At 51.0% G+C, this 21,849-nt stretch overlaps 1 protein-coding gene across 4 annotated transcripts in view; it reads right to left on the bottom strand.

Annotated features, from left to right (window-relative positions):
* LOC146859573 (uncharacterized) overlaps window positions 1-21,849 on the bottom strand; it is a 132,005-nt gene that overhangs the window by 74,385 nt on the left and 35,771 nt on the right. The gene's annotated exons all lie outside the window — the stretch shown is intronic.

The raw sequence follows: 21,849 nt of genomic DNA, 5'->3' as shown, positions 1-21,849 counted from the left end.
GTCCTGCGGTTAATGCACCGGCGTGAAAGGTATGGGTGGCATTGAGCAAAGAAAGGGCATTCTCTACGGAGGGAAGTAGGATTACCCCTGTAACGTTTCATGGTTCCTAGGGTAACACACACAAGGACACCAGGCTCGGGAACTGCAATATCTTTATTTTCGTAACTTTGTTGGGAGCGCCGGAGCGGATCTCCGTATTAGATTGAATCCAGCGCGCTAATGCCGATCGGCATAACATGGCCGCTAACGGATGTCCGCTGACGTCACACGCAGTGTGCGTCGCAGACTAGACCGCTACACCACATCTCCCCCCTCACAAACAATGAGGCTATAACAACCCTCTATACAACAAAAACAACCCAACTGGAACAGTCTTACTTGTTGTCCATACTGAACTCCTCGAACCTCCTGGGTAACATTACTCTTCTCCCGCATCGTGTCCTCGCACTGCGCCCGCCTGGGGCTGGGGTGATCTCGACCCCGTCCGGGCCGGGTATCTCCCCATCTCCTCTGAGTCCTGCACCACCCTCGTCTGTCACTCCCTGCTCCTCCTGGGTGTCTGGTCCAGCTCTTGTTCTATCCTCTCTTCTTTGTCGCCCTGTTCCGGACCAAGGACTACCGTCTTCCTCGTCGGATCTCCCCCTTGCTGCGCCCGAGTCCTTCGTGGCACTAGTCGCCCCTTTCTCACCGGACTCCTCTCCGAGCTCCTTCTCGTGGACGAGACTGCATCTTGCCATTCGATCGTGGGACCATATCTTCCCGTCGCTGAGCAGGGCTGACCTGGAGTAGGGCTCTACCACTTGGAAGGGGGACGTGAACTTGCTGTCCCCTTTCTTCCCTTGCATGGGCGATTTGACTCTCACCCACTCACCCTTTTCGAGCGCGACGTCCTTCGTGTTGTGTCTTTTGTCATAGTATTCCGTATTCACTGCCTGCGCTCTCTCCAGGTTCCTGCGGACCACTGCTGGGGACCACTGGCTTTGTACTCTGAGCCTTTTCCACGCCACGTTGTCTTTCGTGAATGGTTCTCTCCCTCTGAGTACCCTTAAGGGGCTGTAACCCGTGGCCGTGGGAGTTATACGGTAGGCCCACAACAACCTTTTTAACTCCTTCTCCCAGTTGACTCCTTGGCTGATCGCGGCCTGTACCGACCCCATTATCACTCTGTTAAATCTCTCCACCACTCCGTTCCCCACGGGGTGATAAATCGGCGTGTGTTTGACGGCTATGCCGTTCCTGTCCATGAATGCCTCCCACTTGGCTGAGGTGAATTGCGGTCCGTTGTCGCTTAGGATCGCCTTGGGGATTCCTTCCCTGATGAATACGTTCGTGAGAAATTCTAATATCGTTTCCGTCTCTGCATTGTCGTTCACATGGACTTCCGGCCATTTGGAGTACCGGTCAATGACCACGGTGAGGTACTTCTGATCTCCCTGAGAGTCTTGTATGGGGCCTAGTACGTCTATCGAGATCTCTTCCCATGGGTTCTCGGGGCAATCAAAACTGCCTAGGGGTGGACGTAACACTCTCTGGGTCTTGTCCGCGTTGCTGCATTGCTCGCATGCCCTCACATGTCGTTCCACCGCGAGATCTATACCAGGCCACCAGTAGTCTTCTTTCGTTCTGCCTTTGGTCTTCACTATCCCCAGATGGCCTTCGTGTGCGATAGCGACAATGCGTGGCCTCAGCGTGTGAGGGGGAACTACCTTGCTCCCTCGCAACAAGAACCAGGGTTGATCCCCTATGGACAGCTCTTCCCGGACCTCCCAGTATTGCTTCAATTCTTCCTCCAATAGCCTCTTGTCTGGCCATCCCTTGGTGACGTATGCTTTTACCGCCCTCGTTTTCTCGTCCCTCTCATATTCCGTCTCCCATTCCTGTCCACTTATGGCCTTCTCGTGATCTCCGGTGAATGCCACGGCATACTCCTCCCATCCACCTTCATCCTGGGCCTCCGCAACTTCCTTGGACGCTGCCCTGCTCAGAAAGTCGGCCACCTTGTTCTTATGCCCTGGCAGGTACTCCACGTCATACACATAGTCTAAGAGTCTTAATGTCATCTTGGCAATTCTTGGAGTGGCGTGTTCATGCCCGCTCGAAGTGAGGACCTTCACCAGCGGTTTGTGGTCAGTGCGCAGTACGAACCTTCCTCCCCACAGAAATTGCCGGAACCTCTCCATCGCCCACACCACTGCGAGCATTTCTTTTTCAATGACGCTGAACTTGCTCTCGTTGGGCGCCAATGTGCGGGATGCAAAGCTGATCGTGTTGGTTGCACCCTCGGCCGTTCTTTGCGCAAGTACTGCTCCAAGGCCCCGATTGCTGGAGTCCGTAGTCAGCACTGTGAGTGCCGTGGGGTCGAACCCTTGAACGGGCACCGCTTCGCTGATGTGCCTCTTCACTTCCTCGAACTCCTGTTGCTGTTCCTCCGTCCATCGGAACGCGGTTTTGTCCTTGAGCAGTGCCCTCATGTGGTGAGTCTTGGATGCAAAGTGCGGTACAAACTTGCTATAAAATTACGCCATGCCCAAGAACGTCCGAATGTCTTCCTTGTTCAAGGGCATGGGTGCGTCTTTGATAGCTGCCACGTTGGACGCTTTGGGTTTGATGCCTTCCTGGCTGATCTCGTGCCCCAAGTACGTAACCTTGTCCATGCCGAACTTGCACTTGTCCCATTGGGCCGTGAGTCCATTTTGCCTTAGTACCGTGAGCACCTCAGCTAGCTTCCTGTCGTGGTCTGCCCTTGTCGTCCCCATGACCAAGATGTCGTCTTGGAAATACTGGATGCCAGCTTTCTTATGGAACAATCGGTACATGAGCTTTTGGAAGACAGCTGCCGCCGAGGCGAGGCCAAAAGGCATCCTTACAAACTTGTAGCATCCAAAGGGCGTGATGAAGGACGTCAAGTGGTTGCATGACGGGTGCAGGGCAATCTGGTGGTATGCCGACGTCAAGTCTACGGTGGAGAACCATTTCGCTCCTTGGGTCTTGGCCAGCATCTCATTGATCCTGGGAAGCGGGAACTTGTCCACCACGATGTTTTTATTGAGCTCCCTTAGATCTACACACAGCCTCACCTTCCCGTTAGGCTTCTGCGCTACCACCAGGGGTGCCAGCCACTCCGCATTGTCGATCGCCTCTATCACCCCATTGTCCTCCAGTCTTTGCAGTTCTTCTTGCACCGCTGCCCTAGTCCTAAACGAGATGTTACGGGCCTTGTGCGACACTGGACAGGCTCCTTCCTTCAGGCATATCCTGTGCGTGAACTTCGCTAGGCGACCAATGGAGTCCTTGAAGACTTCCGGGAATTCTTCCTTCCACCTCTGTGCTTCCTGGTCCGGACAGTCGTCGGTCATTAGCACTTGCGTGCGTCCACCTGGGTTCAGTTTTATTCCTAACTCCCCTTGGTCCTTCCAGCCCAGTACTGACGGTCCTTTCTCCGCCACGTATAGCTTGCCCTCGCATGTCCTGCCCTTGAAGTCGAAGGTGAGCGGGCAATACCCTGCCATGGGTATGGGCTCCCCGGTGAACGTTACTGGATTGATGTCCGTCGGTTTCAGGCGATACTTTGTTCGTGTGGCGAAGTCTTCTTCCCATATCTTCCTCCTTATGATCGTGTAGGGCAATCCCGAGTCCGCCACCATGGTGACTCGTATCCCTCCTATACACATGTCGCACTTCGGCTTCTTCTCCACGGAGCCCTCTATGCCCTGTATTTGTTCTTCTACTATTAAAATTCCGTTGTCTTCCTCAGGGTCCTCCTCTTCTGCCCCTCTGCCTGAGTCTTGTGCCACATACTTCACTTGTTGTGTCTGGGATTTTCTCCTGCATACTTTTTTGTAATGGCCTAGCAACCCACAGTATGCGCACTTCGCACCGAACGCTGGACAGCCTTTATCGTTGGCTGCGTGAGTGCTGCTCCCGCACCTGTAGTACGCATTCGTGCTCCACTGTCGCTGTCCTTGGGGTCTCGTAGCATGGGCATTGACCCGTCTGTAGTTCCTCGTGCCTTGTTGTCCCGTCGACGCCTTGCTGTCTATGACCTTCCGCTCCTCCACTTTGCACACTGCCAGCTCTGGCTGGCTTTCACGTTTGGCAGCTTCCGCGCACCTCCTGGTCAACTCAGCTTTCTTCACCATGGATGCGACCGTTTTCAAAGGCGCGTCACCGTTGGCCCACAGTTTATCCTGGATGGACGTGTTGACCGTGTGCATGATGATCTGGTCTCTGATCAGTTCTTTCTGCAAGGTCCCAAATTTGCACGTCAATGCCAGCTTTTGCAGTGCCGCCACATACTCGTCGACCGTCTCCCCTTTGTTTTGTGCCCTGTGGTAGAAGTTGTACCGGTCAATTGCTGTGCATACTGCTGGACGGTAGTGGGCATCCAGGTCTTCAATGGCGTGTCGGAACACGTCGTCGTCCGCCGCCGGTCTCACTTCCTTCACCAGATCTTTGTACACCCTTTGTCCTGCCGGGCCCAAATGATGGGAGTAGGATCTTCTTCCTCCTCGAGCTCGTGAATGCTGCCTCGCCCTCCTCTTCTAATGCCGCTAGATAGTTCAGAAAATACCTTTTCCAATCCTCCCATGGCATCTCCGGTTCTCCGACCTTAGTAAGGAATGGCACTGGATTGGTCAGCGAAAACGTTTGCGAGCTCATCTTCCCGCCAGACTTGTGGCGTCGCCGACTTGTGGCGGATGTTCCTGGTGGGCTGGTCGCGTGGGCGCTTCTGCTCTCTGCCGCGTCTTCCTGACCGGACTCTTCACTGTCCGTGTGGGCAGCACTGGTGTCTGCCAGCTTGTGGAGTCCACCCCCCCCTTCGGGGTACGATTAGCACTGCACTGGCGCACGTGGCGCGGTCCGTGGGCACGCACCTGCTGCTCGTCTCGCTTCCGGCAGGTATGGCCAGGCGGCGCTTCCTCCACCGTACCGTGCACTCTCCGCTACTCTGCCGCGCCCCCAATTGCGTCTTCCGAGGTGCTCCGCGTGTGCCCTGCCACCACGTGGGTCTTTGATGTATGAGGGGTTCTTCTACTACCACCTCGTCGCCATTGTAACGTTTCAGGGTTCCTAGGGTAGCACACATAAGGACACCAGGCTAGGGAACTGCAATATCTTTATTTTCGTAACTTTATTGGGAGCGCCGGAACGGAGCTCCGTATTAGATTGAATCCGGCGCACTAATGCCGATCGGCATAACATGGCCGCTAACGGATGTCCGCTGACGTCACACGCAGTGTGCGTCGCAGACTAGACCGCTACACCACAACCCCTCATTTAAGCACACCCGGAGTCGCTCTTCCAAGTGGTTTAAGATAAATAATTGTTTTATATATCGCTTTCTGCTAGTTATGGATGGAATTTTTGTATTCTCAGTTTAGAGGTGTTTAACCGACATCGGGAGGATGGCACCTCGGCAGTTGTTTTGAGGATCGTCCAGGCAGCAAGCCTTTTACCTTGTAGCCCTAACCTTCGGACCGACATTTTGTGGAATGCCGCTTGTTATTTGTGAAAGCACTGGTAGAGTTTATAGAATTTGTAGTAGGTTTACTGGACTTAAAGATTTTAGGTTTTTACACGAAAATGAAAACCCCCCTTGGTGGGAAAGCCTAGCTTCGGCAGGGATATTGTACACACATAAAACAACATTGTTTAGTCGCTGGGAGTGCTGCTCGCCCTGGGGGGGCGTTCATGAGCCATAGTGCGTACCTGCAATTTAAACAGTCATGGTGCTGCGGAGCGGGTGTTGTCGCCTGGGGACTCTTTGTACGTGTACATGGGACGCAGGTAGGGTGCCCGTGTCTTCACTAACAGAAGGTGACTCACTTCGCAGGTCTAGCCCATTCTGGGGGTGGGGCTGTCCGGGCCCCGACATGAGGGGCAGAAGCAGCGGGCCATTGCCTGCCCCACCCGTGGTGGCTTTGTTTCGGTCGCGAGGGCAAGAGTGCTGTATCTCCGTGCCTGCGGCCTGGTTGGGCATTGTCGCGGGCTTCCTAAAGTGGTCACAGGGTGCATGGAGAGTTCAATTTGCGTGAGTTATCGAGTGCTGGGGACGGTAGCTCACTGGCGCTAGGGTGCCGCGGTATGGCATGTGTTAATTTACATTGGTGCTGCGGTACAGGGTGAGTGAAAGGAAAGGTCGTGGGGTGACAAATGCATTTTAATAGACAGCAGCCTGTAGATGCACTGCCGGATTGAACCCTGTGGGGGGCCCTAGGCCTAAAGTGCAAGTCGGGGACACAGCGTTTTGGTGGCTCACAAGTGGGTGGAGACGCCACCGAAAGCAAAACCCTTGGGTGTGAGCTCCACGACTGCATTGCGCATGTTTTTTCAATGTCTTGTAACCTGTAAATATGTATGACTGTTCTTGTGTATTACAGGGTTTTTGCGCAAGTGGACAGGGCAGCGTGACGGCTGCAGTAGTACACATCATTCAGGGTAAGCGCATGATCCAATATGCCGGCCATGGCGCACAGGGTCCGCGGGTGCCCACATAGGGGCTTATATGGTCCAGGGACCATAGGGCCAGATGGTTTTTAACAGTTAAAAGCCTATGGTGTATGTCGAGGGGTGAGGGGCCTGATTGCCGTATTTCCACGATTGGCGGGTCAGGGGCCATCGGGACTGAATGTTGGGTGGGCAGGTAGGAGGCCCGGTTCTTCTCGAACGGCGAGTTGCGGGCGAGCCAACAGATGGCCATGTTGAAGGTCACGCCGGGTGCTAGGGCTGTTGTTGGTGGTGGACTGTCATGCCAGGATGATAACATTTAAATTCAATTTGTTTTGGCAGCGGCGGAACATACTAGGGTCAGTCCCTGGAAGCGTGGGTGCTCCGGATCAACCAGGACTGTCACGGTCGTGGACGAATAAACACTGGTGAGGCAACAGTAATCAGATGTGGGCGCCCCTAACGCCATAAATGAGCTCACGGCACAGGGCCTCTGGAGACATGAGGCAGCAGTTGAGGGAGGGTTCCAGGTGCAGCGGGGGGAGAAGCGCTGGGATGTGGGTCGACGCACCGACATGAGTCTCTGGTGATGTGCACGCTATAACTGCGAGGTGTCTAATCTGCAATTTTGAATTGCAGCAAGCAATAAACCCCTGGAACCGCAGTCGAGGACGCCTCGCTCCACTAAGTGCACCTACCACCCACTCCCAAGGATATTATTCCTCACCTGGACCGCTCAGCAGGATAGGCTGTCAGGTATCAAGAAGCAAAGTAAGTACTGGGGCACACGTGGGTTGGACACGCTCTGGGGATAGGGACACAGGACCCCTGCAGCACAGTAGTGTGGCAGCGCCTTCAGGAATTGGCGAGGCAAGTATTTACAATTCTCTATCCCCTTAGGACCCATTTAAGGCCGTCAGCTCGACAGTCCGGAGACACGAACAGCCAAGGAACCCCCGCCCTCTTGTTTTCTCATATCAGCTGTGTGGATGAGTCCCAGCCCAGAACGTCGCAGGAGGCAGTCTGGGCGAACTTTACGGACATGGTGAAGGCCAAAGGAGTAGAATGGGCTCAAGGAATCCTCAACTCCCAAGGGCAGGAGGACTCCAGGGTAGTGGCGGTCCTCCCAAGTGAGCCACAGACAGAACCAGCGGATCTGGGATCTGCCAGGGCCAAACGGGTGCGCAGGACCACTAATATGGGATTTCCTTCAGACCCTCCGGCATCGAAGGTCAGAGTAGTGACCAATCTGCAAGAAGTAGGGCCCGCAGGGGTACCGGCGGGTGCACCGAACACTTTCGTATTTGGCGCTGAGAGCATTGAAAAAATGGGTAAGGTGATGAATAATATCTTGATTTTGATGGCGCAATACCAAACACGTTTAGATAACACCGCGGCACCTCCTTCGCCGGCGACTCCAGTGCTTGGTGGAGTAGGGGCACCAGCAATATCGCAGGTCTGGGGGGGCCTGGCCAGTAGTGCGAACGTTCAAAAACCACCAGAGGCAGCCATTAAGACAGTAGGGTCTGGGTCCCTACAAGAGTCAGGGCGCGGTTGAAATACAGCGCAGGTCACCAATGGCGCAGCGTCAGTCACCAATTTCCCAGGGTTGGGGAGCATCAGCTGGCGACACCCCCATCCAATGCAAATCACGTGGCTGCGCCCAGCCCCCTGCTGACCAGCGGTCCGGTTCCTATGCTGGCCACCTTACAAGAGTCCTACACCACCTCACCCTCACCGAGCTAAAGAAAACAGCAGCAGCGGCGCCACGCCGCTGTCACTTATCATGGTGGCACCTCTGGTGTCGGGGCATTGCTCATTGGCCTGGGAGGTGCCACTGGCTGCCAAAGAAGGGATTTGGAGGCAGGAGTTTGTTGACATCTTGACCTTATTGATGCACGAGGAAGAAGGGCAAGATACAAGGAAGATGGGGAAAAAAATATGAGGAAAAGAAGGTGACATACCAACCTTGGCCTGAAAAAAACAATTGAGAATTGGGTGGAGGCATTCACCATTTTGGCTGCAGGGATCATGGAAAAGTACCCAGAGCAGGGGCGGCATTAATGCAATATTCCCGCTCCATATAAAATAAAGCAAAAAAGACAGGCGGGATTGAGTAGTACAACTATGACCAGGTTTTCCAGAAGAGAATGGCCTAGGGTGGGATCAGAAAGAGATTCAGCTCTGGGTCGAACACATGGGGAAATTCACCACTGAGCACAAGGATGGGGTGAGCAAGAATCAGAAGAGGTGGGACAATTATAAATGTCAAAAGCAGACTGGCAAATGCCCTTTCAAGCAGCCCTTTCGAAGAAGCCAGTGAGGTGGACTGAAGCAAGGGGTTAAGAGATTCAACTCCGGCACATGTAGGCTGTACAACGCTGGGTCATGCTCCTGGGGCAAGGTCTGCAAGTTTGCCCACAGCTGCAGCAAGTGTGGGGCCAATCACACGGCCATTTCATGCAGTGCAAAGTGGGAGGGTCCCACAACACCTGCCGGCAGGCAGGGCAGTTAGTGACAAGGAGAAGGCAGGACCCCCCCCCCCCCGCACCCTCCACCCCCCTATTCCTCCATCACCCTCCTCAATGGGCAGCCCTTCACCCTCCAATGTTAAGGGCCCCTCTCCCATCATCATTCAGAACTTCCTCCCCCTGCTCCGGACTTACCTGAACTCGAAAGACAGTCGGCTCTTAGCAGAGGGCTTCGTGGAGGGCTTCAAGATACCATACCAGGGCCATCTAGGTTGCAGGGATGCAGAGAATCTCAAGTCAGTCGGGGAACTGCCAAGAGTAGTAATGGAGAAAGTCCAGAAGGAGGTGGCAATGGGTAGGGTCGCGGGCCCCTTTGATCGCTCCCCACTAGAGCATTTCTTGATCTCCCTGCTGGGTGTGGTCCCTAAGAAGGAACATGGGGCTTTCCAGTTGATCCATCATCTGTCCGACCCGGAGGGCAACTCGGTTAACCACTGGTTAGAAGAGGGGACGTGTTCAGTCTCTTACTGCTCCTTAGACATGGCTGTGGACTTGGTGAGGAGAGCGGGTAGGGGGGCCTGGATGGCCAAGCCAGACAATGAATGGGGGGCCGAATGGTGTGAACATAAGTGGCCTAATGCATGGCGCAAGCATAACATAACCGCGAACTGTACTTGAACGTTTTCCCATTATGATTACTCTACATTTGTGGCCCGAGTCGTTATCAGATAGTAGGGTCTTATCTGGCAGTGGTGCAGGCCATCAATGAGCAGACGGCTATGTGTCCCTTGTTACTGTGTTTGTTAAGGGAATTGATCAGGGTCTGCCAGCGCTGCAATATCGAATTTAGGGCCAGGCACATCGAGGAAGTCAAGAATGTGGCAGCTGATGCTCTCTCTCGTTTTCAGTGGCTCCGTTTCCGGGAGGCCTGGCCGCGAGCGAGAGCGGAGATGACCCCCTTCCCAGCACACCTCTGGCGCATTCTGCAGTGAAACAGCGATTGAGAACAATAGGGGAACGCTCCTTGGCACCTGGGACCAGGAAGAGATACAAGGCACACCTTACCACATTCTTAAGCATTTCAGAGACACTGGGCTCAGTTTCTCTTTCCTTGGAACAGACGGTGCAGGCGTTTGTACTATGGGCAAAGGATCAGGGGAAGAGTCACTCGTGGGTCTGTGGTCACCTGGTGGCTGTGAGCCACGACACCAAGCTGAGGGGTGGGCAGGATCCGACCAAATCTTTCCTGATCAGGGCAGCTCTTAAAGGGTGGGCCAGAGAGGAGGTTAGGGCTCTGGACAACAGGGGTCCCTATGACTTTCCCACACTCCAGGGGATGATGGAGGCAGTTAATCAGGTCACGCATTCGCAATTTGAGGTCAGACTCTTCGCGGCAGCTTTCTGCCTAGCATTCTTTGGGGCTTTCAGAATTAGCGAACTAGTGGCTAGGTCCAAATCAGACCTGTCTGGTGACGCCTTAGGCAACCAGGATGTGAAACTGATGGACTCCCTGGTGATTCATATTAGGAAGTCCAAAACAGACCATGCAGGGCGAGGGGCGGAGGTAGTTCTAAAGCCACTGGGGGACCAGAGGTACTGCCCAGTTGCCAGAGTTAAGGATTATATGACTGTGTGCCCCAGTGCCCCGGGTTACTTCCTGATACATACAGAAAAGGGGCCTCTTACGAAATTCCAGGTAGATCAGATCATGGGAGCCTGCCTAGCACGCTCAGGCCTTGCCCGCCCGACAGAAAGTACTCCAGCCACTCCTTTAGGATTGGGGCAGCCACAGCGGTCATTTAAGGCAGGCATGGCAGGCATGGAGCCTGAAGGCATAAAAAAGGTGGAGCGCTGGCAATATCGCGGCTTTGAGCACTACATCCGCCCTTGAAGGCACCACATGTAAATTGTAAATATGGTGTGCAGTGGTTTGGAGTGTGTTTTTGCCAAAAAATGTGTGACCAAAATGGACATTAAAACAGTGTGTAAAAAAGGGCGTCTGTTTATTTTACCAGAATTCCAAGTGTGGGTGATCGGCCATTCATTCGTTGCCAGGTTGGCGCAGTGAGCTGCACGCAGGAATTGGATGCGGGGGTTTGTCTGGATGTGTTTTCCCAGACTGAGATGGAGCAGTCTCATGAACAGACTGTAGCAGAGACTGGCTCCGGGGGGAGCTCTTCCCAACATCTTGGTGATTCATTTAGGGGGCAACGACTTTATTCCCATGGGGAGGGGGACATTATTACAATCTATGATGAAGTCTGACTTGGGGGAAATCAGCAAACGCATGGGGCAATGTGAGCTCTGGTGGTCCGAGATCATCCCACGCAAAGAATGGCATGGGGCTAGGTCCAGCGAGGCGGTGGAACATTCCTGTAAAAGGGTTAATGGTTCTATGCGCAAGTTCACAGATCAGAGGGGTCTGAGTTTCATCAGACACGAGCTGATCCAGGCTAATGTCAAAGGATATTTTGATAAAGATGAGGTCCACTTGTCTCCAGTGGGGATTGATCTGGTCCTCCTGGACTTGCAGGAGGCCTTGGAAATGGCAGGTTGCAGGTGAGAATACAGCTGTGTTGGTGGGGGGCTCTGGCGGCGACAGGGGCCACCTCCAGAGGCGTGGCGGAGTTACAGGGCAATCTGGAAGCAGATGGGTACAGAAGGGTACCTCTGCACGAGCACAATAGGGGTGCCAGAGCCAAATCCCAGGAGCCTCAGGGCAGGTTCCTGGAAAACCGCATTGGCGCCCCGTTAGTCCTTTGAGCGGTTGGGGGCCTGACCAACCAGGGGCTTGCCTTGCTACGCTCCGCCCTCAAAGGGGCGTGAGTAATAAGGGACCAATGTGTCACGTGATCCGGGAAGAGGATCACCCAAAAGGTGTAGCACTGATTGGGTTACCCACAGTGCTGGCTCATCAAGCGGGCAGGGCAGCGTAGATTGGTTACAGCTGCCCGCCCTTGGATCGCCCGTAAGATAACCCACCATATTGCATACATTTGTATGGAATAAACCTGCAGCAATATTTTCCCATAACAAAAGTTGTATTGTGTATTTATTTATTCATGCATGCTCAGACTGTGGGTGTGGATGTGGCACTATGGAGGTAAAGAGTCCCTCACAGTGAACACTTATAGATATGCAGAGTGTACAGGGACCCCCCTTCCAGCTCAAAACATTACTCACAGCACTAGTAGAGTGCTTCCTGCACAGGTCTCTATTTTTAGTCGCAGATGCCTCCACCCCGGCTGAGTCTTCCTGCCCCTTGAGCTGTAAAGGCCCCAGTACATGTGAGAACTTTGACCTAACCAGCATTTACTCTGCACTGTGGTGTGCACACCTCATCTACTCATGGAAACAAGGTTTGTGAACCAGGTTTATTAACTGCACCGCCCCTTCACAGGGTCAGTTTAAAGGGGTGCAGAGTGTGTACACATGTTTTACTGTAACTGTAAATGTTCCTCATAATGTGAGAAAAAGGAGGGAAGTGTGTAGAGAACTCACCTTTGCACGTGATATGCACAGACAAGTGTGAGTAAAAAGAGGGCACCGTGGTGAAAAGCAGCACATTGTGAACACGTTACCTCTTGCAGTGCAGAGTGCACATAAGTGCTCTGTAGTGAATAAACCTTTCAGTGTATGCAGAGGGCAGCGCAGAGAACAGATGTGAACCCCTGATCGAGTGAGTAACACACAGTGCGCCTGTAATACACGCCACTGCATGGAAAATGCGGTGCAGACAGATTTCATTTCAGCTGTGAATGCCCCTCACAGTGTGAATAAAATGCAGATCGAGAGCACAGGTTCTCTCGATGAATATCTCTTAGCATATATAAACAAGCATTGGCATAGCCAATAGGTCTCGCATTAGGGACCTTAAAAATGTTTAGCCAGAGCTAATGGCTTTGCCAATGTTTTTGCTATGTTGTACAGCAGTGTGTAGCTTCGGTGTAGCATGTTGAAAAGTTCTAATAGATAAGTGTTCTAATCAATTTTGTTACCTTATATATAACCAAGAAGACATTATGTACAACTGAACGACCCTATAAAAAAAAGCAACAAAAAATCTCTTATCGTTTTTTAGGTCTCGCTCTCGAGTCCTATTGTCGCCGAGATGCCTCTCAAGGGAGACAGACTGGGGCACGCGCAGTGATGTGGTGATTGCTGTCTGTGGACGCGCTTCACATGAACAGCATTTGCGCGTTGAGTGCTCCTCTCCGGAAGACCTGCTGAGTTAATTATAGGTCTGCAGCGTGGGGCGCCTGTCGGCATGCTGTGATAATGACCTTTTTCGCTTAGTGAGTGAATTACAAACAAGAATGTTCTTGATTAAATGACCCGGAAAATCATCATTAATATTGTAACGGTATATTGTAAATGTAATTTTAAACATTTTTAGACCTTGGTACATGTTTCTGGATTTTGGTTAATAACTTCTGCAAAACAATATGCACATTAATGATAATTCAGAAGTGCGCCACACCGCGGCTCGTGAGTGTGCCCGCGCCCGCGTGCCGGCGGATATCCGTGGAAAGGTGCAAAGTTGTAAAGCGGATACACGAAGCCTACGCAGGCCTCATCCGCCCAGGCCTGGTTGGGGCCCAGCGCCGGTATATTAAAAATAAAGTGTTTCACTGCACGCTCGGTCTGTAGACTCGTCTCCTGGGCCAGAGTCACACCAGAGCTGAATGGTTGGTGTCTTAAATAGATTAGAGCCAGAGAGCGGTAAATGCTGCTATTGGCTGGAAATGTAGCAGTTAGTTGTTTAAATCTAAAATAAACAACACAAATAACATAACGCACAAAGCAAGGTAACGGCACAACAAAACAGAATGCAATAGAAAACCACAGTACAACCAGACAATAACGTACACGGTGCACTATTTAATAGGCCACCGGCTACCATATGTGGGAGGTGTCTGGATCAATAGCAACCATGAATTAGTATTAAGGCCTGGCGCATAAATGCAGCTGGTGGGTCTTAGAGAACACAAACCAGCTCCTCTGCATCACACACGGCGACATTTTACGAAAGTCACTTTTGGTTACATACCTTCGGCTCTTCTAGCTGCAACAATTAATAGTGTTTAGAAACAGTATGGAAGTACGGAGGTATATAAAGCATGAGCAAGTACAACTCCAGGATGTGTTCCCTTAGCTCCAACAATTGATAGCGCTTAGAAACAATTAAGAGGTGCATATATACTATGTGATCCCGGGGCATGTGTAGAAGCTCCAGGCAGTGCTGCCGCCGTAGGAGGCACGTCTGAGAGAATCAGGTACTCGCCAATCGGGGGTCTCTCCTTCACCCCAGTCTGAGTCTTCCCAATCGGGGGTCTCTCCTTCACCCCAGTCTGAGTCTTCCCAATAGGGGGTCTCTCCTTCACCCCAGTCTGAGTCTTCCCAATAGGGGGTCTCTCCTTCACCCCAGTCTGAGTCTTCCCAATAGGGGGTCTCTCCTTCACCCCAGTCTGAGTCTTCCCAATAGGGGGTCTCTCCTTGGCTATAGTCTGACCACCAGTCTCCCATCTCAGCACCTCGGTCGCGTCGGTCTGCCTCCTCTCTCTCTCTCCCTCGCCTCGGTCGTCCGCCTGCTCCTGGCTTCTGCAGTCTGCCGTGTTTGCACTGTACCCCAGACGTCCGTCCGTCAGTCTCTCGGCCTCTTCCTCTGCTTATGAAGGGAAGGGGTCGTTGTGTCAAGAATGCACCCGCCTACCAGCCCCTCCCACGACTCTTTTCATCCAGAACCAGAGCCCTCCCATGAAATCTAACGTTTGCACCTTCTAAACGCAAAAACAAACGGAAGGAGGGGTTGGAAGGGGTGGAGATACACAATGCTGCAAACGAGTAATTTAACGTTCGACGAACGTGCATAATTTGATGTAATATTGGCATCATGCATCGTTTGAATTTATCAAAAAATCGCAAGTTCCATAATTTGGTATTAAAGGTCATTTAGCTTGGATATTTAAAAAAAGTGAGTTTTATTCATTGCAGATAAAGCAGGAGGGGGCTCATAACTTCTATCAGCATAAGTTTACTGATGGATAGCTTTCATGGATATGGCCGGGCTAGGGAGGTAGTCAGTGGCGGCTGGTGACATTTGAAAGTGGTAAGGCGTAAAAGTTTGTGGGGAGAGGCCGGTGGCGAGCGAGCGCCTGACAGCCATAAGGGGAGTTTGGAGTGGTTCTCCACCCCGCGAGAACATTTTGAAAAAAGAACAGGCAAATGGTGCATTTTCAAGCATATTTCAGAAAGTAAGAAGGTTAATAAAGCAATTGTTGAATTCTACTTATGACGTCAATAATGCTCACTAATATTACTGCAAATAATCTCTGTGACACACTCACATTTCTCATATGTGAGGTCCCGTTTTGATCTTAAAGAATCTTTTAATATGGATGTTGCATAAAGCTAACACAGCATTTCTCTGAAAAACGTCCATAATAGCCTCTCACACCACCTATATTCAAAATAAATTGAAGGAAAATCGTATTTAAAACAGTTTGTTTAAAAATTATTCAATGTCAACAGGTCAAGAATCTCTGCAGAACAGTTCTGGCTCCATAAGGGGGCACATGAAATTCCGAGGCCTTGGGCCAGAGCTGAGACCACTTTGCCCATGTCTTAAAACGTCTCTGACCAGGTCTGGTGTTTTTAGGTCTCGCTGAGCCCAGCGCATGCGCTGGCTCGGAGAGACATTTTGTAGTTGGGATTTTTAAAGTGCTGCCTGTGGCCTAAAGCTTGAGTGCACGTGAGCGTGCACGCGTGCAGCCGCCAATCACTGCTGCGCGCGCACCACTCACGTGCTTGCCACACAGTGCTCCCATCCAAGCGATCGCGATCACTTTCGCTTTGATCGCGATCGCTATTACTTTTGTTTTCACGGCCGCGCGGCCGTTACTTTTACGGCCGAATGCTTGTTTTCACTGACACCGAGCACTTCCCACATAGCATGGCACTCGAGTCACCGTTGTGTGACAGCTGCTTTGTTTTGGGCCACAGTGCCTCCATGCTGGTTCTTTTCTGCTATGTGACTTTCCCTAGTCTGCTCTGGGTAGTTAAACTATGCAGTATCGTTTACTGACTGGAACTGAGGCGTAATCCTGTTGACATTAATATGTGTCATCGGATCTGTCCCGTGTGCATAATATGATTTTAATACATCGCCTGCACGCGATATCTGGCCGGCCGGACTTCGAGGGTTTGACACGGGGCTCAACGCATGTATTCTGGAATAAAGGGGGCATTGTTGACAACCTGAGCGCTCTTAAATAGCGGCCCGTGGTAGCATTTTACAATAATGTGGGCACGCGCCGCATTCCTAACAAAAACAAACGAGTGTAATGCAAAGTATTGCGCCACTATTCTGATTTGTTCAGTAGCGCCCACATACCCATACAAAGTACTATCTGGCTGCTTCAGTTCACATTCTTTTGTTAATAGCGGACCTGTGACCCGCAGTTTACACACAGGATTAACCCTGTAGTGTCCCCAGAGGGATGCCCAGGAGCAGCCAGGCAGAAGAACCGAGCGCACTTTTAGTTTCTGCCTGATGCAGCACTACTCCAGGATATGGGCGGAAGTTTCTCGACTTGCTTTAATGATTTCGGCGCTACGACGCCCTTCTACCGTTTACCGCTCTTTATAACAGAAGGGGAAATTACCTTAAATGCAAACACTCCTTCTACGGTACCCCCAGACTCCTCTATAACTGAGCGAGTGCTGGCTTCATTCCGGCCTGTAATGCATGAAAGGGAATACAGCGCGTGGGTTACATTAACATTTTGAAAGTGCAACATATTATTGATAATAAGGCTATAAGTGTGTGTGTGTGTGTGTGTGTGTGTGGACATATAATAGTACAATAAGAAATATGCAAGGCTGTGTTTTTTTGCAAACCCCGCCTGCTCTAAAGCTAGAACGCAATCGAACTTGAAATTCAAAGGTTTGCGATGTGAAGCTAAAATTGACTTCGTTGCACGAACTATATCGGCTAACTTAGAGATTGGTTGCTTTAACATATAAAACGCACATTTCTGGTGTTTTATAAACATGAAATGTGCCTGGACGCACTAAGCAGGGACACTAAACAAAACTCTATAAAACAAGCATTTGCAATGCAATAGGTCTCGCAGTTACACGAGTTAAAGCTATTGGCATTGTAAATGACAATGCCAATAGGCATTGTTATTTGCAATGTCAATAGCTCAAACTCGCGTTTTCCCTTGCAATGCTGGCAACTTGTTCCTGCCTGTTCTATTGTTGGTGTAACGTACAGAGACAAAACTAGATAGCTCCGGTGACCTGGCCTGAAAATTGCAAATTATAGGTATCCAATATGAAGTGAAAAAGCATATGAATAGACACAATTTCAAGGTGGTGCTATCATGCTATGCACCCAGTCACCATAGGTGCTTCAAAAACAGATCCAACAGATCCAACAGGGTATGTTTGCAATATGTCGAACAAAGAAGCAAGCAAACAAGCACACACTTCTCTGTATAATTGAAAGTCCAACTTGTCTCGAGTCAGTCAGTTGTTTTGTAAAGAACCAATTGTAGGAAGCTGACTCTGTATATACCATACCAAAGTGAGGTATAGTGTGCAAAGAGTCCAGTGGAACCCCAAAGGTAGGGAAGGTAAACGTAGATAGCACCTCACTCTCTATTCGTGGTAGTGTGGTCAAGCAGTAAGGCTGCATCAGAGGACAGTGTGAAGCATTTGTTGTACACACTCAGTCAGCAAATGAATTCACACACTCAAAGACTGAACTTCAGACCAATTGTTTTTGTATACAAATATTCTTTTAGTCATTTTATTTTCTAGAACCAAGCAAGCCTGGCACAGGTAAGCAATAAGTACTTTACAGTAGTAATGCAGTTTGTAAACAGTTTGAATTGCAATTGTATATGTACTTTGTTTTGACTGACAGTATGGATGCAGAGAAATGCAATACTTAGTAAATGAAGTACATAGACTTGAATAGGCTTTTTAGTAAAATAGCAGGTAAGTAACTTAGTAACTTTTGAGATTACTAGGCTTACACAGAGTAGTATACCTAGACACTACTCTGGGACATTCCTGAAAACAGGTAATTAAAGTTGTTTTTGTTAGATTATACAATTTTAAAGAATTTCTTGAGTTTCTCAAACGCCACACTTAGTCACTTTTCAGAGAAAAACAGTCAATGTTATCCTATGAAGAAAATAGTGTTATCGATTTTGAGGTACGTTTTTGGGAGTGGGAGTTGACGTTCTGGGGTTAGACTCAGGGGTTCCCAAGAGTCGAGGATGCACTCTCGTTACACCCTCAGCGGTACTGGGGTGGCCGGGTGCAGAGTGTTGAGTGCTGAGGTCCAATGTTATCCAATGGGGGATAGGGGGCCTCCGGTTGGTGGCTGCTGGCTAGCAGGCCACTCGGCTGTGGGAGCAAAGCTCCTGGACTTTAGCTCAGGGCAAAGGGGGAAACAGATTAGCACCAAAGGTGCACCCTCAGCGGCACTAGGGCGGCCGGGTACAGGGTGCTGTTTCGATGTCGGGCGCCCTGTTGGTTTCAACGGAGAACCTCCGGTTTGGAAAGACACTGCAGTCTTTGGGGACGAAGGTCTTCTGGGTGCGACCACCACTTCGAGAGGTCAGTTGGGAAGTTAGGGGTTGGTTAGGCACCGTCGGTTTGGGTACACAAGGCCATGGGGTGTCGGGGTGACTTTTGGGGTCGGATCTTCTTACCATCTCCTGGTCACGGTTAGGGTGGCCTTCTGGATTTAGACTGCAGGCATCAGCTGGAGGCTTGAGACAGGTCAGGAGTCACCGGATCTCGGGTCAGGATCGCCGGGTTGACCTCCTCGTGGTGTTTGCCTACTCGAACCATGGACAGCGGGTGCAGAGTGGGGCAGATTCGCGGTGTCCGACCCAAGCCAGAGGTTGCAGGTTCACGGGTGACAAAATGGAGACAAAGTGTTTATGCTTGAAGGCAGGCAGGTCCTCCGGGGTTTTCGAGGTTGATGGCTGTAGGATTTTGCAGGAGCAGGTTCGAGGTGGAGACAGGCCGGTAGGGCTGGGGCCAAGTCAGTGGGCGTCTTCCTCTTGTTAGTTTCGGCACGGCTGTTTGGTCCTTCTTCTTCTTTTCTTGCTGCACGTTGTCTGAGGAAGCAAGGTTCAGGGGTGCCCCTAAATACTAGATTTAGGGGTGTTACAGGTAGGTAAAGGGCAGGGACCAATGGGTCACTTCCCTAGGGTGGGTACACCCCCTATTATGCCACCCTCCAGTGGGAGGGGGGCATGAGCCTGTCCCTGGTTGGCTGAGTCTCCCATCTTGAAGATGGTGTGGACTGAGAGTAGTGCTTCACCTCACCTCCCCCACCTGAGGGTTGGAGTTGGCAGAGGTGGGCACACCTCTCTTCCTCACTTGTTTTACCCGCCGGTTCTCCCGCCCAAAGTGGGGGTCAGAACCAGTGGGGACCAGTTGCTGAGAGCAGCAAGTGGCCTGGGGAAGCTCACAGAGGGGGCAAGCCTTTGAAGCTTCCCCTTCGTGAACCCTTCCAATCCTGGGGGAGGAGGCTTGGCACCTCGGCCCAGGATGTGCATGGTTTCAGGCCCCAGAGAGCAACAGGCTCTCGACCCAGGGGTCCAGAAGCATGTCTGGTGGTGGCAGCTGAAAGCAGCCACTCAGCCTGGACATTAATGGTAGGTTAGTTTTCAGGGGGCATCTCTAAGAAGCCCTCTGTGTGCATTTTTCATTAAATCTCACACTGGCATCAGTGTGGGTTTAATGTGCTGAGACGTTTGATACCAAACTTCTCAGTTTTCAGTGTAGCCATTATGGTGCTGTGGAGTTCGTAATGACAAACTCTCAGCACCATATACTCTTAATGGCAGCACTGCACTTACAATGTCTAAGAATGGACTTAGACACTGTAGGGGTACAGGGCTCATGCACCTGTACCCTCACCACTGGTATAGTGCACCCAGCTAGAGGGGTGACTGATCTATGCCAGGGCAGTGGGTTGTAGGCAATGGCAAACAGGGATGTGTGCCATGTCGACTCTTCACTTTGTTCTGCAACAAGACATGCAGCCTGCAAAGGCAGTGTGTGAGTGTAATGGTACAGGGCCTCTAAGGGTGGCACAATAAGTGCTGCAGCCCTTAGAGGCCTTATCTGCTCACAGTGACCTGGGTACCTATGGTACCATTTACCAGGGGTTGACCTAGGGCCAGAGAGGCCAATTGGGTTTAGGCTTCAATGCTGTTTTAGGGAAAGAACACAGGCTCTGGGTACCAGATTAGAAGGAGCCCAGGGCACACTCAGTCAAAGTACATCAGCAATTCAGCAATAAGTGGGGGCAACCATGCAGAAAGAGGGCATTTTCTCACACCAATCAAGTCCACTGTTGTGGACACGTGTTTCGTCCCCTATACAAGACCTTCCACAGCAATGTCGAAACTTATATGCCCACAGAGACGAAGGGAGACTTGGCACAGACTGCCATTACAACTAGTACTTCCGACATATCTAGCATTAGCAGTGCCACCAGTGGGAACTCAATGTCTTCAGATAGTGTCATTCTCACGCGGTTATTTTCCTTCCTCTCTCTGTTTTGCGCACTTTCAGATTTATACTGGATCTCTACTCACAATAGACCACACTGGTTATATTTTGGAGATTTGAGCTCATTGGCCCTTCACAAAATCAACTACCATGCTGCTGGCATTCTCACATGGGGAGGGTCTTTTATAGTTACCCATTTGGGTATCCTCTCACTATCATAACAACATGTAAAATGCCTATGTAATATGCCATTACAGCCTCGAAAAAGTCCGGGGGGACTAAGCATGTGTCGGCTGCAGTGTTTCGGATGTTTCTACCTGTGACTGTCATTGTGAAGTAAAAGAAGAAACACAATAACAACAGTGGACTGGATTGGTTCTTGACAAAACAACTGATTGACTCGAGACGAGTTGGACTTTCAGTTATAAAGACCAGTGTGTGCTGGTTTGCTTGCTTCTTTGTTTGACCTAATGCTGGTTTGTTATATATTTTTTTGTTATGGGTGGGAGGAAGAAGAGACAAATAACAGGAGGGTGGAGGTGGGAAATAGTACCTGACTTACAACACTAGCACCGGACGGACACTAGTGGAGAATCAACAGAAGCCAGATTCCGAGACTGAGGTGGTGCTGAGTGATGCCGAGGTGGTGGTATGGTGGTGCTGAGGTGATGCTCAGGTGATGCTGAGTGATGCTGAGGTGGAACTGAGTTATGCTGTGGTGCTCAATCAAGCTGAGGTGGTGCTCAGGTGAAGCAGAGCTGGTGCTCAGGAGGTGCTGAGTGATGCTGAGGAGGTGCTGCTCTGATGCTGAAGTGGTGCTGCACTGGTGCCGAACTGCTAATGAGGTGGGGCTGCGCTGGTGCTGAGGTGGGGCTGCACGGGTGATGGTGCAGTAATGTGGAGTTGGTGCTGTGCTGATGCCGCGATGGCGCTGTGCTCATGTTGAGGTGGTGCTGAGGGGGTACTGCACTAGTGCTGAGGGGGTACTTCACTAGTGGAGATGCACTGATGCGGAGGTGGTGCTGTGCTGATGCTATGATGGTGCTGAGCTGATTTTGAGGTGGTGCTGGGCCAGTGCTGAGTTGGTGCTGCGGGTGGTGGTGAACTGATGAGGTGGTGCAGTGCTGATGATGAGTGCACTAAAAGAGATATAAAGTGCTCTGAAAATTATAGCTTTGCATGTGTATCCACGTTCAAAGATATTTACAAACATGTAAAAGTAAGTGGGGAACAGCTGCACTTGTCTAAATAGTCATAAAATAAATCCATTCTCCTACACCCCTAGTAATTTTGACAATGTTGCTGCCCCATTTCCACATTAAAAATGATGGTTATTGCTGAGTTTGTTAGGAACTGGAGTATTCACTGGTTTGTGTACAACCCA

Source organism: Triturus cristatus, chromosome 3_1 (genome assembly GCF_964204655.1).
Source record: "Triturus cristatus chromosome 3_1, aTriCri1.1, whole genome shotgun sequence".
NCBI lineage: Eukaryota > Metazoa > Chordata > Amphibia > Caudata > Salamandridae > Triturus > Triturus cristatus.
Note: the sequence above shows the minus strand (reverse complement) of the source record. Positions and strands in the feature narration are given on the sequence as shown.